This window comes from Gasterosteus aculeatus, chromosome Y (genome assembly GCF_964276395.1).
Source record: "Gasterosteus aculeatus chromosome Y, fGasAcu3.hap1.1, whole genome shotgun sequence".
Classification (NCBI taxonomy): Eukaryota; Metazoa; Chordata; class Actinopteri; order Perciformes; family Gasterosteidae; genus Gasterosteus; species Gasterosteus aculeatus.
Genome location: NC_135709.1, coordinates 4919796 through 4933651, shown reverse-complemented (window position 1 = coordinate 4933651; position 13856 = coordinate 4919796).

Here is a 13856-nt window from a genome sequence, read left to right as displayed (position 1 = left end):
TGCCTTGCCTTGCCTTTCCAATGGGCCGCGGACTGTGAGGAGGCTTTTGAGTATCTTAAAGGGGTGCTCTCAGGGGCCCCGATTGTCACAATGCCGGACTTCAACACTCCCTTTAAGGTTTACACGGATGCGTCCATGGAAGCGGTGGGGGCCGTATTAGCGCAAGACAGAGAGGGACTGGAGAGAGTGGTGGTGTATGCAAGTCAGTCACTCACCCCCACTGAAAGGCGTTGGTCCACCTTTGACAGAGAGCTGTGGGCTATTGTATTGTATTGTCGGAGCAACTGCCTTCATCGTGATAACCGATCATAAACCTCTGTTGGGCCTCCGCAGCATGTCTATTAACAAAGATCCCACTGGGAGAAGAGCAAGGTGGATATTGGAGCTGGATCCTTTCAACTGGGTCATTCAACACAAGGATGGTAAAAAGCATACCAACGCTGATGATCTCTCACGTGATCTGGATATTGCTACGGTGTTGAGTTGGGGAGATTCTCGACCGCCTCGGGGTCAGATGAGAGGAAGCTCGAGGTGGCTGCGGAAGTTGTGGACAGAATATTCTCGGCTCTCTGTCGTGAATGGCCTCCTCTGCCGGAGAGTGAATTCCCCCCTAACAGGGGAGCTCAGTATCAGGTCGTCGTTCCGTCATCACTTGTACCAGATGCGCTGCAGCAGCTTCATGGTGGTCCGGTGTCGGCACATTTCTCAGCGGAACGAGTATGGGAACGAGCGAGGCTAACGTGTTACTGGCCCTCTATGTTCAAGGACATTCAACAGTGGTGGGAACAGTGTCAACCATGTCAGACCAGCAGAGCTCCTGTGCCTAGGCACCGGGCACCAATGGGCTGGTCTCAAGCGACTCGGCCGTTCCAAAGAGTGGCAATGGCCATTCTGGAATTACCAGGGACGGCTAAAGGCAACAGGTATGTGTTGGTAGTAGAAGACTACTTCACCAAGTTTGTGAACCTGTATGCTCTTCATAGTCAAACAGCCCTGTCAGTAGCACAGTGTCTGTTTGAGGATTACGTGCTGATGCATGGCATTTCCGAGGTGGTCCACAGTGACCAGGGCCGGCAGTTTGAAGCTGGGGTTATTCAAAGACTGTGTCAACTTTTAGGGATTAAGAAAACACGCACCACGCCGTATAATCCCAAATCTAATGGCATGGTCGAAAGATTTAATCGGACTCTCATTGACCAACTGGCCAAGGCATTGCTTTCCTGCGGAGGTGAATGGGATGACTATCTGAAACAGGTGGCTTTTGCCTATAACACATCGGTTCATGCTTCCACAAACTACACCCCTTATTTTTTAACCCATGGACGGGAAGCTCGTGTGGAGGTGGAGGTGTTGGTGCCATCGCAGATGGTTCGCATGGCCTCTGTCTCACGCTGACTTTGTGACTTCAGAAAGGCCGGAGATGGCCTTTTGTGGTGCCAGACAGTATGGTGCGGATTCCCACGAAAACCAAAAGTTGTACTATGATAGGGCACGGTACCATCCGTATCGGAAAGGGGAGCTTGTATGGCTGCATAACCCTACGGAGGACCGTCTGAAACTTGCTCCCCACTGGAAGGGACCCTACAGGGCTGTATTGGACTCTCGGGAAGAACAGGGACTCATCTATCGTATTAGCAGTCCACAGCAAGTGGTCCATTATGACAGATTGAAATCGTATACCTTGCTACGTGTTCCACGTAGTAAAACAAAGAGGAAGACGATAATTGCACCGCTATCGCAACGCTATCTGTTGCTAGGGACCACGGCTTGGAAGAAAGGGGGCGGGGGGATACTTAGACGCAATGCGAGGAGATTCTGACCCGCGACCAGCGGAACGTAGATCAGCAATATGAATCAGTATGGTCGGACTTATGTGTGTGCAGTTACTGAAACAAACGATGTGGCTCGCGATGCGAAATGAAACCACAGGCAAACGGATCTCGCGGCGGAGACCTGGGAAAAGCGATCTAAGATCGAAAAGAAAATAAGAGAACTATTCTGGCAATGAAATATCATTCAACAGCGTAATACAGTTGGTGCTTTAAATCCCTTGCAGCAAAGCGTATCACAGTCTCAGGTCAACAGGGAATATTATGACATTTGCAGGTACACATTCAAACATAAATCAAAGGTAGTGGATTCGTTGATCCGGACTATATCGTACCACGTTATGACTGAACAAATCAAATAAACATCAAGTTTATATAAACACGCTAAATTAGTCTGCCCAGAAAACCAGTCTCTAAAGCCTGATTTATGCTTCTGCGTTTTCAGAGCAACGCAGACGCAAGCCCCCCTTGCGTGTCCCTTGCATCGCTTTTCACACCTCCTTGCGTCCTTGCGTGTGTCGAGCCATTTTTCTAGGCTTGCGTCAAAAGCGACGCCTCCCGCAACGCACCAGGCTGTGATTGGTCCGCTAACTACATCCTTTACGGAGCCCGATACCGCCATTATTAAAACGAAGAATGTTTACGAGAGAACGGATCAGATTTAAGAACTTTTGTCGGAAGAAATGAGTAAATATGACCGCTTATACAAGCAGTCATTGATGGGTTTTAGAAGCGGGTTGGATTCACGGAGGGAGATCGCCGCAAACGGCAGTTTGCCGGTCGAGAGGTGCACAAAGTTGTGCAGGAAAATACGGGACAAATGTGTCCGCGATGAAAAGCAGCAGTGGCAATGCACGGGGCAATAAAGTCTATGATAAATAAATAAGCAAATAAATAAATAGAACTGACTCACTAGGTCAGGGGTCACCAACCTTTTTGAACCTGAGGGCTACTTCATGGGTACTGAGTCATACGAAGGGCACCAATTTTGATACACTCTTCTGAAATAACAAAGTTGCTCTGTTTGCCTTTAGTTATATATTATTAATGATTAATGATACTCATCTATGTGACACTAATCATTTTACAAAATAATCTTTTACATTTCATGAAGACTCTATTGAACACCATTTTCCGAATTTAAATCCACAACATTTCATGTGAAAAATCTTTTTATTTCACTTGTCAGTGACAAACCCTTTTAACAAATCATTAACTACCGGTTTGCCGGTCGAGAGGAACAAAGTTGTGGAGGAAAATACGGGACAAATGTGTCCGCGATGAAAAGCAGCAGTGGCGATGAACGGGGCAATAAAGCCTATGATAAATGAATAAACAAATAAATAAATAGCTGTGACTCTCTAGGTCGTCTACAACAAAAACACGTTACTCCGCCTGTTGTTCTGGTGGTGAATTGCTCTGCAACACACGCAGAACCATGAATTGAAACGAGGCGCAGAAGCATGCGCCGGCCTTTACTGTTTGATGGGTGTACTGACGAAGTCTTAAACGAAGTCTAGTACTGGTTGCTAATACGGTAGATAGGTTTAGACGTGCGCCCGGTGCGCTCGAACACAGCAAAATGGAGAGTTCTGTGATCGTTACAATTATCTTGCATGTTTATTTTACATCCATATATCATACAGCGGCAAAACTTTAACTCATCATACATGTACCCAAAATAACAAACCGCATTGCTCACCACAAAGGCACACACGCACACTGGCACAGTCGAAAACTGTTTGCTTTCCAAATTAGCAACACCTGTGTCTGGGATTCCTGCGGGTTAAATGGCCTACCTGGGCTGATCCAAGGTCGGCTGAGCCACAAAGCACATACAGCCCTCTAGTGGCACAGAGCAAAATTAAATGAAATAATACCAAATTAAATATGGCTCCTACACTCCAGCCCCTAATTGCGTCTGCCAGAGCAATTACTCGAAATCAAAAAGAGCCATGAACAAAACACAAAAAAATAGTTACAGAGAATAGGCCACTTACAGGTGCACGGCCCTGCTTGTCATGCAAGTAAATACTACTCCTTACCTTTTCACGATGCTACGCCCTCTTTTCACATCAACTGGCCCAAAGTAATCTACGCCAACGTTAGTGAATGGCGGAAGATCAGGAACCACTCGCTCTTCTGGCAGGTCTGCCATTTTTTGCTCAGCGGTTTTCCTACCATGGAGCTTACAGATGAGGCATCTTGATATGATCTTCCTCACTGCAGTAGGTCCACTTGTGATCCAGTATTTTCTCCTTATTGCAGAGAACATGATTTCTACCTCCATGTCCAAGCTGTAAATGGACATGATGGAGGATAAGGTCGACGATGTGTTCGTCTTTTGACAAGATGAGGGGGTGTTTAACGTCCTCAGGGATTGCTGCCTTATTCAACCGTCCCCCAACTCGTCCTCCTTATAGAAATGGATCCAATTTGAGGATGCTGCTACTTCTTGGTACTTGTGGCTTGCCAGAGGTTAGTGCAGCAAATTCAGTGGGGAATCTCTCTTGCTGGCAAAAAGCGATTATGGAGGTCTCGGCCTCCAAGAGATCTTCCAGTGTCACCTTCTGATTCCCAAGTGATGTTGAGAAAGCTTGCATCTCCTTTTACACATCAAACCTGGCTGCTCCAGTAGCACTGGTGTTTGCACACTCTAACTCTTTTCTTTTCATCCTCAGTTTGAGCAGAGTTCCTTTCAGCTTAATGAGCCACGCAACTGCAACCTTCAATCTTTGCCAATCAGAGAAATGGGTAATCAGTTGTGATGTGGCGTTGGTGTCAACATTTGTTGACATCAATAAGTCATCCATATAGAAGTTTCGGTTGACCGTTTCAATCACTTCTGTTGAAAAGTTGGCCTGATTGTCTTCAGCGGTCTTTCTAAGAGCAAGGCAGGCAATACTGGGTGATTAAACCGCTCCAAATGAATGGACAGTCATGCGATGCTCTACAAGATCTTGTTCCAGGGTACCTTGAGACCACCATAAGAATCTTATGTAGTCCCGGTGTTCCTCTGCCACTTTAAGCTGGTGGAACATAGCCTTTATGTCCGCCATTATGGCCACTTGTTCCTCCCTGAACCTCACAAGAACTCCAACTAACGAGCTGGCGAGGTTCGGTCCTTGCAAAAGCTGACTGTTGAGCGAGATCCCTTTGTACTCTGCTCCACAGTCAAACACCACCCGTAGCTTTCCCTTCCGTGGATGGTACACGCCGAGGTGCGGGATATACCACAACTTTCCTGTTGGCGTTTCCAACTGATGCTGCGGTACTTCTTCGGCACAGCCATTGCTAATGACATCAACAAGAAAGTTGTTTTACTCCTCATGAAAGATAGTTTTAGATAGTCCAGTTTCTCCCTGTGTGTCTTTCTTCCCAGTTTAAAACGTTGTTCCAAAACATGTTTACCAGCAGCACAATACAGGCAGGAAATAGAATCAGTCTTGGCAAAGGATGTCACTTTGTTCTGAGCTTTTTCCTGCTTGTTACCATCTGGTTTGCTGCATCCATCCTCAATCTTGTGAGCATCTGCTTTGCATCCATCCTCAATGACCAACTGTGTTGCAAAGCTGTTTCTTCTCAGCTGTTGTTTCACCGGTGACTTGCTTGCTTTGGTAGCTCCTTTGATAATAGGTGAAGTGTCCTGTATGTCACCAAAGACTGGATCTGAAGCTTCTGACTCAGAATCTTTATGTTTGCTGGCATGTTAAGTTCCTCCAAGTACTGAAGATCATCCATAGCATTAGAACACTCACGGAGGAAAAGTCCATAACCTTTCAGCACTTTGGGGTCCTCAGCTTTGATACTTGGCCATCCTGTGACCTTCTCCATGTAGGCCGCTGTTATGTTAAACTCATTTCCAAAGTGGTCCTTGAGCAATTTTTTAGCAATAGCAAATCCTTTATCTGCAGTCATATGAAGGCAGCTGCGCACAATATCTCTTGGCTGCCCCCTAGTAAATTGCTCAAGGTAGAACAAACAGTCTCCTTTACAGCTGTTCTTTGCTTCCACGCAGTGCTCAAACGCCTTCATAAATGTATTGAACCTTAGAGGATCTCCATCGTAAATTGGAATTTCTCGGCGTGGCAGCAGTTGCGAGGTTTGCATTTGAACAAGGAGAGCTGTTATGTCATTCTGTTGTTGCAGCAGATTATAGAGACCTGCTGTTTGATTTTGGCCTTGCAGGGGTTGAAACTGACTGACTGAAGGTTGTCTTTGTTTGTAACTGAGGGGGTTGAGGGCCTTGGATGACGGTTGGCTTTGGCATGATAGTTGGCGTGGCTACTTGTGAAGCATTGCTTTGTAGTGGTAGAGATGCGTGTCGCTGTTAGGACTGAGACACAAATATCGAGGCCTGTGGATTGAAAGGGGTGCGCGGGACCTTTGATCTAGCCCCTTTCCTGATGTAGGAAGCCATTCCATTAGATTGCCTTGAATGGACGCTGCTACCGACCTGTAGCACTGCTAGCTTTGCAGAAGTGGCGGCTATCTCCGTGTCCAGCTCGAGCTGCTCCCTTTTTCTCCTGAAGATGAGCTACTGCTCCTCCAATGCATGCTTATCTTTTAAAGCGGCTTTCCTCAAGATGAGCTTATGCTCCTCCAATGCATGCTTATCTTTTAAAGCGGCAGCTCGAGCCAAGGGTGCGGCCTGTTCCGCCTTCGCCCTGCGCCTGGCTGAAGAAGTGGAGGATCTGCTGCTTGAGGATCCGCCCCTTGAGCCATGGTGCCTTGACTGCACATTTGAAATGCTGTCATGAGGTTGAATCTGATCTTCCTCTTCCTTTCCACCAGCAACTCCAATTCTATTGCTGGCATCAGCCTAATTTCCACTTCTAGCATTGACATCAACGGTTTGAGGACCATCCCTTTCATGCTCCTGTAAAGTGTTGTCAACAACTGTGTGTTTTTCTGTTGGTCCAATTACATTTTTACTTTGCACAGTTTGAGTTTGCTCAGTTTGAATTTAAGTTTGACCTGGCAAATCATCATCATGATCATCACCTACTTTGGTGGCTGGACATCCTTTAATGTCATACAACCATTGATTTGAACCCACAATAAACTCATGGATATTCAACATTTTAGCCTGGTACCATATTTCATGTTTGCTTGCTTCATCGGCAGGCAATAAACCCATTAAAGATGTATGCACCTGCTGTATTTTGCCACTCAACTCATTGAACATGTTAAATTCTTTTTCAACCTCACTTACATTCTCTTTATCAGCCATCAATTTAGCAATAGATTATTTTGCGTTCGACAGTTTACAAAATTTAGACTTTCTTTCCTTTTCTAAAATGCTTATTTTTTCCAACAAAGCTTTGGGTGTTAATTTAACCACACGTTTTTCAGTTACAGTTTTTACCCGTGCACTTACAAGTTCAGTCTCAAGGCCCAGTTGGCCCTTTTGCTCTTCGGCCATAATGACCATGCAAAGTGAATTGGCTTATTAATCAACAAGCCCGCAAAATAGTTATTAAGTTATATATATAATATATGTTATTTTTAGACGGTTGCGAGTTTGCTACCAATGCATTGGATTTACGCGAATGTGTGCACACAAATTACCATGGCCATTCATAATATCAGTACTGATCACCACATACCCCAATCGAGCGTTGGCCGGCTTTGATGAATGTTGTCCCGGTCAGCTGATGCTGGTATTTCTGCCTCTGCAGCTCGCTCTGGTGCAGCTTCAGTCAACAATCGGCAACTCCAAACATTTTGCCCACCTCACATCCGTGGGTTCCAAACGAACTGTTAATCCACAGTGTAACAGGTCCACGTCGTCTCTATGAATGTGTTACGGCCCTTTTGTAGATTCCAGGACAGTAACACAACAATCAACGACAGGCGACAGAGTCAGGGTAAAAGGGGTCTTTCTGGTTTTTATTATTACACAAAAAGATGGCTCCCAACACGAGGGAGGGAGATGGCGGGAGATGGGACCTACAGGTTGTGCCAAACAAATGACATGAATATAACAAAACGAGGCCTAGCTCACCACTGGCTCTTCATCCAAAACAAGTCAAACAAAATACCTTACCTGCTTCTCTAAAAAAGGACTAAAGGAAAACGTTACACAGGAGGCAATAACCACTACACCTGGTATATCTATACAAAGGTATACCTACGTGCAAAAATGTACAGGGTACCCCAACTTACTAAGGTCCTCAACCTCCACCTTACAAAACTCCAGTTTTGCTACCAGACAGCTAAAGCTCACGGACAGGAAGACTGGCCACCAGCCCGCAGCGCAGAACCCACCCCCTTTTCACTTCTCAGGAGTCTTCCTTTATGGCCTGCCACCGGAACTGCTGATTGCTTTCCACCTGTGTTTGGAGTTGGCCAATCAGCGTAATCACTTTGAGAGAGAAACAAATGAGCAGGAGGGAGAACGACAAGAACACATGCAGACCGTCCCTGTCTGGCATGTAACAAATGGTTATCCAAATCGAAGCAGTTTTCGACCTAGTGTACTGACGAAGTCCTAAACGAAGTCTACTAATACGGTAGATAGGTTTAGACGTGGGCCCGGTGAGCTCGAACAGAGCAAAACGGAGAGGTTCTGTGATCGTTACAATTATCTTGCATGTTTATTTTACATCAACATATCATACAGCGGCAAAACTTTAACTCATAATACATGTACCCAAAATAACAAATCGCATTGCTCACCACAAAGGCACACACGCACACTGGCACAGTCGAAAACTGTTTGCTTCCCAAATTAGCAACACCTGTGTCTGGGATTCCTGCAGGTTAAATAGCCTACCTGGGTTGATCCGAGGTCGGCTGAGCCACAAAGCACATACAGCCCCCTAGTGGCACAGAGCTAAATTAAATGAAATAATACCAAATTAAATATGGCTCCTACAATGGGCTCAATCGACATAGCGAACGGTCGGTGCCGTTGGTCATCAGCTTCCAGCTGACTGAGGAAAGTTGAGCTCCGCGTAGGGAAACTCAGTGGGCAAAGGCGATTTGGAACTCCTCGTTCGGAACAGAGGCGGCGCGGGGGTCAGGAAGCAGCTGTCTCTCCAGTCCTCCGGGGTGAAACGGGAATAAAATCAAAAGGGCGCAAAGAAGCGGGGATGTAGTGGAGCGAGAGTCTTGAGTTCGTCCAGCGAGATTAACACTGGAACTTGGGAATTGGAGGGAAAGGAAAGAAAGCAACGTTGTAGTGTCTCGATCTATTACTAATGGGAAGTCAGGCGAAAGAGATTGATTCTTTGGCGCAATCTCTTTTTATAAAGTTGAGGTCCATAAATAAATGTCACTGTCCTCGGCCAATGGGAGGTCTCGGTGTTCTTTTGTACATCCTCTTTTTATGGCCAAGGGGGTCTGGACCCCCGCAGGGCTCCTGTTATCAGCGCCTGGCATCAGGTCACGGGGACCCCTATATGTTTGTGTTTTGCCTTTGTTCTCAGTGAAGAAAAACGTGGTGAGGTTTATTAGCAGGGTGGAGGCCCAACACTCTCTTACCCCCCTCCCTTCCTCACCCCTTTCTTTCTCCCCCTCTTTCTCTCCTTTCTCCTCCTCTCTTTCTTCCTTCCTCCTCCCCTCTTTATTTCTCCTGCTCTCTCTACTCCTGCCCCCACTCTCTCTCTCTCTCCCTTCCTCACCTTCTTTCTTTTCCCCCCTCTCCCTCTTCCTACCTCCCCCTCTCTCCTTCTTTCTTCTCCTCCCCCACTCTTACTCCCTTGCTCCTTCTCTCTTTGCTGTATTTTCAGCAATATTTTGATATTCTTTTCACTTTAGCAATTTTTCTATAGTTGTTTTTAGCTTTTCTCATTTCTTTATTTTCAACAAATGGATTGAAAGCCTTTCTGCTTCTCCCATTTCTATATTTTCAGCAATTAAAAAAAATAATTTCAGCTATTAGCTTTCAGTTTTCAGCATTCCGATGCATTTTCAGCAGGAACTGCATTTTATAGTTACACATAGTCTGCTATTGTGTATCTGCCTACAATACATAACAATACACTACTGAGCATGGTAATATAAAGTATCTATATCAGAACTTAGCACATGTTGCTCACATGTCAGGGATGAGCCGCTTATCTTCATACTAGTAGATAGGACATTTTTATTATTGACAATTGGATGGTTATTTTCGACCCTTTCAAATGTGAAACTTTGTGAAATATTTTTTTATAATAACTAGTAATGCCCTGCGATTGGCTGGCGACCAATCCAGGATGTACCCTGTCTATCGCCCGAAGTTGGCTGGGATGGACTCCAGCCCCCCCGCGACCCTGTGTGCAGGATAAGCGGATTGACAATGGATGGATGGATGGAACTGGTAATACCTTTAAGCTGGTAAAAATATATGTCACCTAAATGAGTTACACATTAACATAGCGGAACTTGGTTTTCCATCCCATTGTTAAACATATTTTTGTATCTTCTATCTTTTCTTGACTCTCCAGTTCAATGCACAAGCAATATGTTGCGGCCATGAGTGAAGCTCTGCTTTGCAGGTTTTGTCCTGCAGGAATGGCTGTCACGTTTCACGAGGTATCAGCACTGTGGCAATCAGGGATTGCCCCACCTCGCCATCTGCTTCCATATCCTAATGTAATCTACGATGAGAAAATAAGTTGTTTAAGTCGCTTTTGACTTGTCACCTCAATTCAAAACCCATGTCACTGCTGACAAACAAATTGAACAGTTTATTTGGTTATGTCTTCAGATACTTTAATGTGAATATAATGTGAAACATTGACATGATTACACTGTTTCTAAGTTCTGAGGACCGCTCTTCTTTGAGTACAGTTCACATCGTTAGCCATCGCCTTATTTATTGTATTGTATTCAGAACTTTACTCTCACTTGTAGCAAAACAATCATACTGAGACAGCAAGAAAATGTAGGAGCACAAGGGGTAAATGCTAGAAGTAATGTGGTGCCTAAATTAAACAAAAAGAAATTGTTATTGTGTAAATCATTTGCTCATTTATAGAAGTAAGAGGAAACTGAAAGACGTTACTCTTCATTTCTGGTGGTCTTCAGAATGTTTTATGTTTCAAGGCACTAATTAAGATATATCAGGAACTATTTTGACTCTCAGTGGCCACAGCCTTCTCATTTGAGCGGCCATGGTCCTGATCACTGAAAACCGGCAAACATCGGGGCTCCTTTGGTAGGTCAAGCTTTTGTCTCTAGAGGGAGACCAACACCATTTGAATGTTTCATAAAAGTGTGATCTCAGGCGATGTACTGTAGCTCATCAGATCAGAGTAAAGCTGATGAGTCAGAGATGCTATACGTGGTACTGCAACATGTTTGGCCATAACATGTACCAATGGTCAAAGTAATAACATATCTTCCCCTAAATCTTCTCAAAATGTCTGTCAGTAAAACCTGAAACTTGACACTTGACATTTATGTGAATTAAATCAACAGAAAAGTTATATTTCCTGATGATATATGTATGTGTGTATTTCCATCTACATATATGTATACAATATATAGATGTGTGTGTATATGTGTGAGATGATGGTTCTTTGTTTGAATTTATGCGAGTCGTCCTGTATTAATATGACCATAAAGGAATAGAGAGAAGGTATTCTCTACATATTGCACAAACCGATTGGCGGACACACGGTGGAGCAGTTGGGATTTAGAGATATTATTTTGAGTTTCTTCTGCTTCAGGCTCGCTTTCTGATGCTGAAAAACGTTCCATCGTTTGTGGAAGGAGAAAACCACGCCACTTTTCAGGTGGGATCGTCGGGATCAGCTATATATTTGGACTTTTGCTTGTGGTGCTCTGTCCCATGATAAATGTGTTGATACGTACAGGTCTCAGATCAGTCTTCGTTTGGGTAACTCTCACAATCGTCACGGTCAACAGTGATCACAAGATGAAATTGTTTATCCGCATAGAATCGGAGAACACTCTTTCCTGTTGGTCATAAAATTGAGAGTCAGTAGCTTTGTAAGTCAGTGCAGGAAGTGTAATTGATGATAAAATAGTGTGCATCACACAATATGAACATTGGTAGAAGTTTCCTAGATGTGAATATGTGGCCTTTGCACTCTAATTTTTACAATGTTACTGAAGTACCATTATTACATATATGGTATTTTCAAAAACACAAACATTATGACGTACTGTACTGGTTCATTTTCAATTTCGGAGTAGGTAGGCCCACATGGCTACGTGAACTGCTGTCTTTACAAAGCCCATTGATCTACTCTGAAAGCCAACATGAACACTAGAACATTAAAAAACAAACCAGTTGCTCTACATAATCGTGCTTCTTTGCATGTGTGAATCACCTGATCATGATACTGTTAATCTGAACACTAGAATAGAAAAAGACAGGACATGCATACATAATGTATACATTGTATGTGTCTATAATGACATAATAATGGCACAGTCAATTCTGGTCCTATGGCATACTGCTGTAGCAATGAATCACAAATATTTTGATCAAAGAAACTCTTTGTGATATTGTAAGATTCAACATTATTTTTTATCATGCAGCGCCCTTTAAATCTAGTAATAGTCTTCCTGCCACCTCCCTTACCAGTGTAGTCTGGAAAGATAAGAGGAACATATTTCATGAATGCAGCATCCAGAACAGACCAGCCCTGCTGTTGGGCCGATTGCCTTCCGTATTTAAAGGACAGAGATGCTGCATGGGCTAGAGCTCGGAAAACAAAATCTGACAACGACTGGCACTACGTCCGTGAGCTGCGTAACAAATGTATGTCCTCGATTAAGAAGGCAAAAGCTGAGTTGTATCTAACAAAAGCCACAAGAAATCTAAATGATCCAAAGAAAGTCGACATCTGGTGCTGCTCAGCAAAATGAACTACCAAATCTCTTGGTGCCTGGCTCTGTCAATTTGACTGACAACTTGACTGAAAACCCTAATCCATTACATTCTGATATGGGAAAGGAGTATAAGGATGAGGCTGTAAATAGCCCCACTCAGAATTTATTTTATTTTGAATCTTTATTTTACTTTGAATCTTTGTCCACATCTGAGGTGTGCAAAGCCTTGTCCAGTTTATCACTTATGCTGACGACACTGTTATTTATTGTTGTGCGTCCTCGGTTGTGCTTGCATTTAAGTTGTTACAATCTACTTTTAACGCTGTGCAGGACCGTCTACAAAATCTCAAATTGATTTTAAATGCCAAGAAATCAAAAATCATGGTGGTCTCAAAAGTTCCTTACTCAAATGAAAATATATCTTCTGTAAAAACTGCCCAAAATTGGTAACCCAATCGAGATTGTCACCAATTATAAATTCTTAGGTGTTCTTTTAGATAGGGAGCTCTCTTTTAAATTACATATTGAAAACTTGCTAAAAAAAAAGCTAAGACCTAGGCTTGGCTTCCTTTAGAGAAATCACTTGTGTTTCTCTTTGAGAGCGCGTAAACTGCTTGTGTCGTCAACTTTGTTACCTTTAGTTGACTATGGAGATGTGCTGTACATATGTGCTTCGTCCAAAAGCCTAGCAGCTCTGGACACTGTATATCACAGTGCACTGAGGTTTTTCACTGGCTGTGGTTGCCTCACACATCACTGTCAGCTTTATATGACGTCTGGGTGGCCATTGTCGGGGGAGAATTTGTTGAGTGCATATTGTGAGTGTCTCAAGAACTCGTATGTTATGGCCCTGTGTTCCCCAGCAGGGCCTTGTATGTGTGTATGTGCATTTTTGTTGAGGTTGCTTGTGTGTGTGTGCATCTCCCTTCTCTCAAATTGACAGGATTTACCCCCTCCCCCCCCCCCCCCCACTGATTGGCTGAGGACCTCAGAATCGTTAGTGGCTGCACCTGGCTGTAGCTCAAAAGGCCACAGTCTTCAGGCCCCAGGTGCTGGCGCCACATGGGTGATACTGTATGGTCAGACATTTGTTTTGAATTGGGGTGGATTGACTGTTCTGTGGGTGTTTTAGTTTTTGAGATCTGTTTTCATTATTATTACATCCGTTTTGTTTGCTAACAACCGTGTTCTTCTTTTCCCTTTTTCATCCCAGGGGGAAGGGAGCCGTTGTGG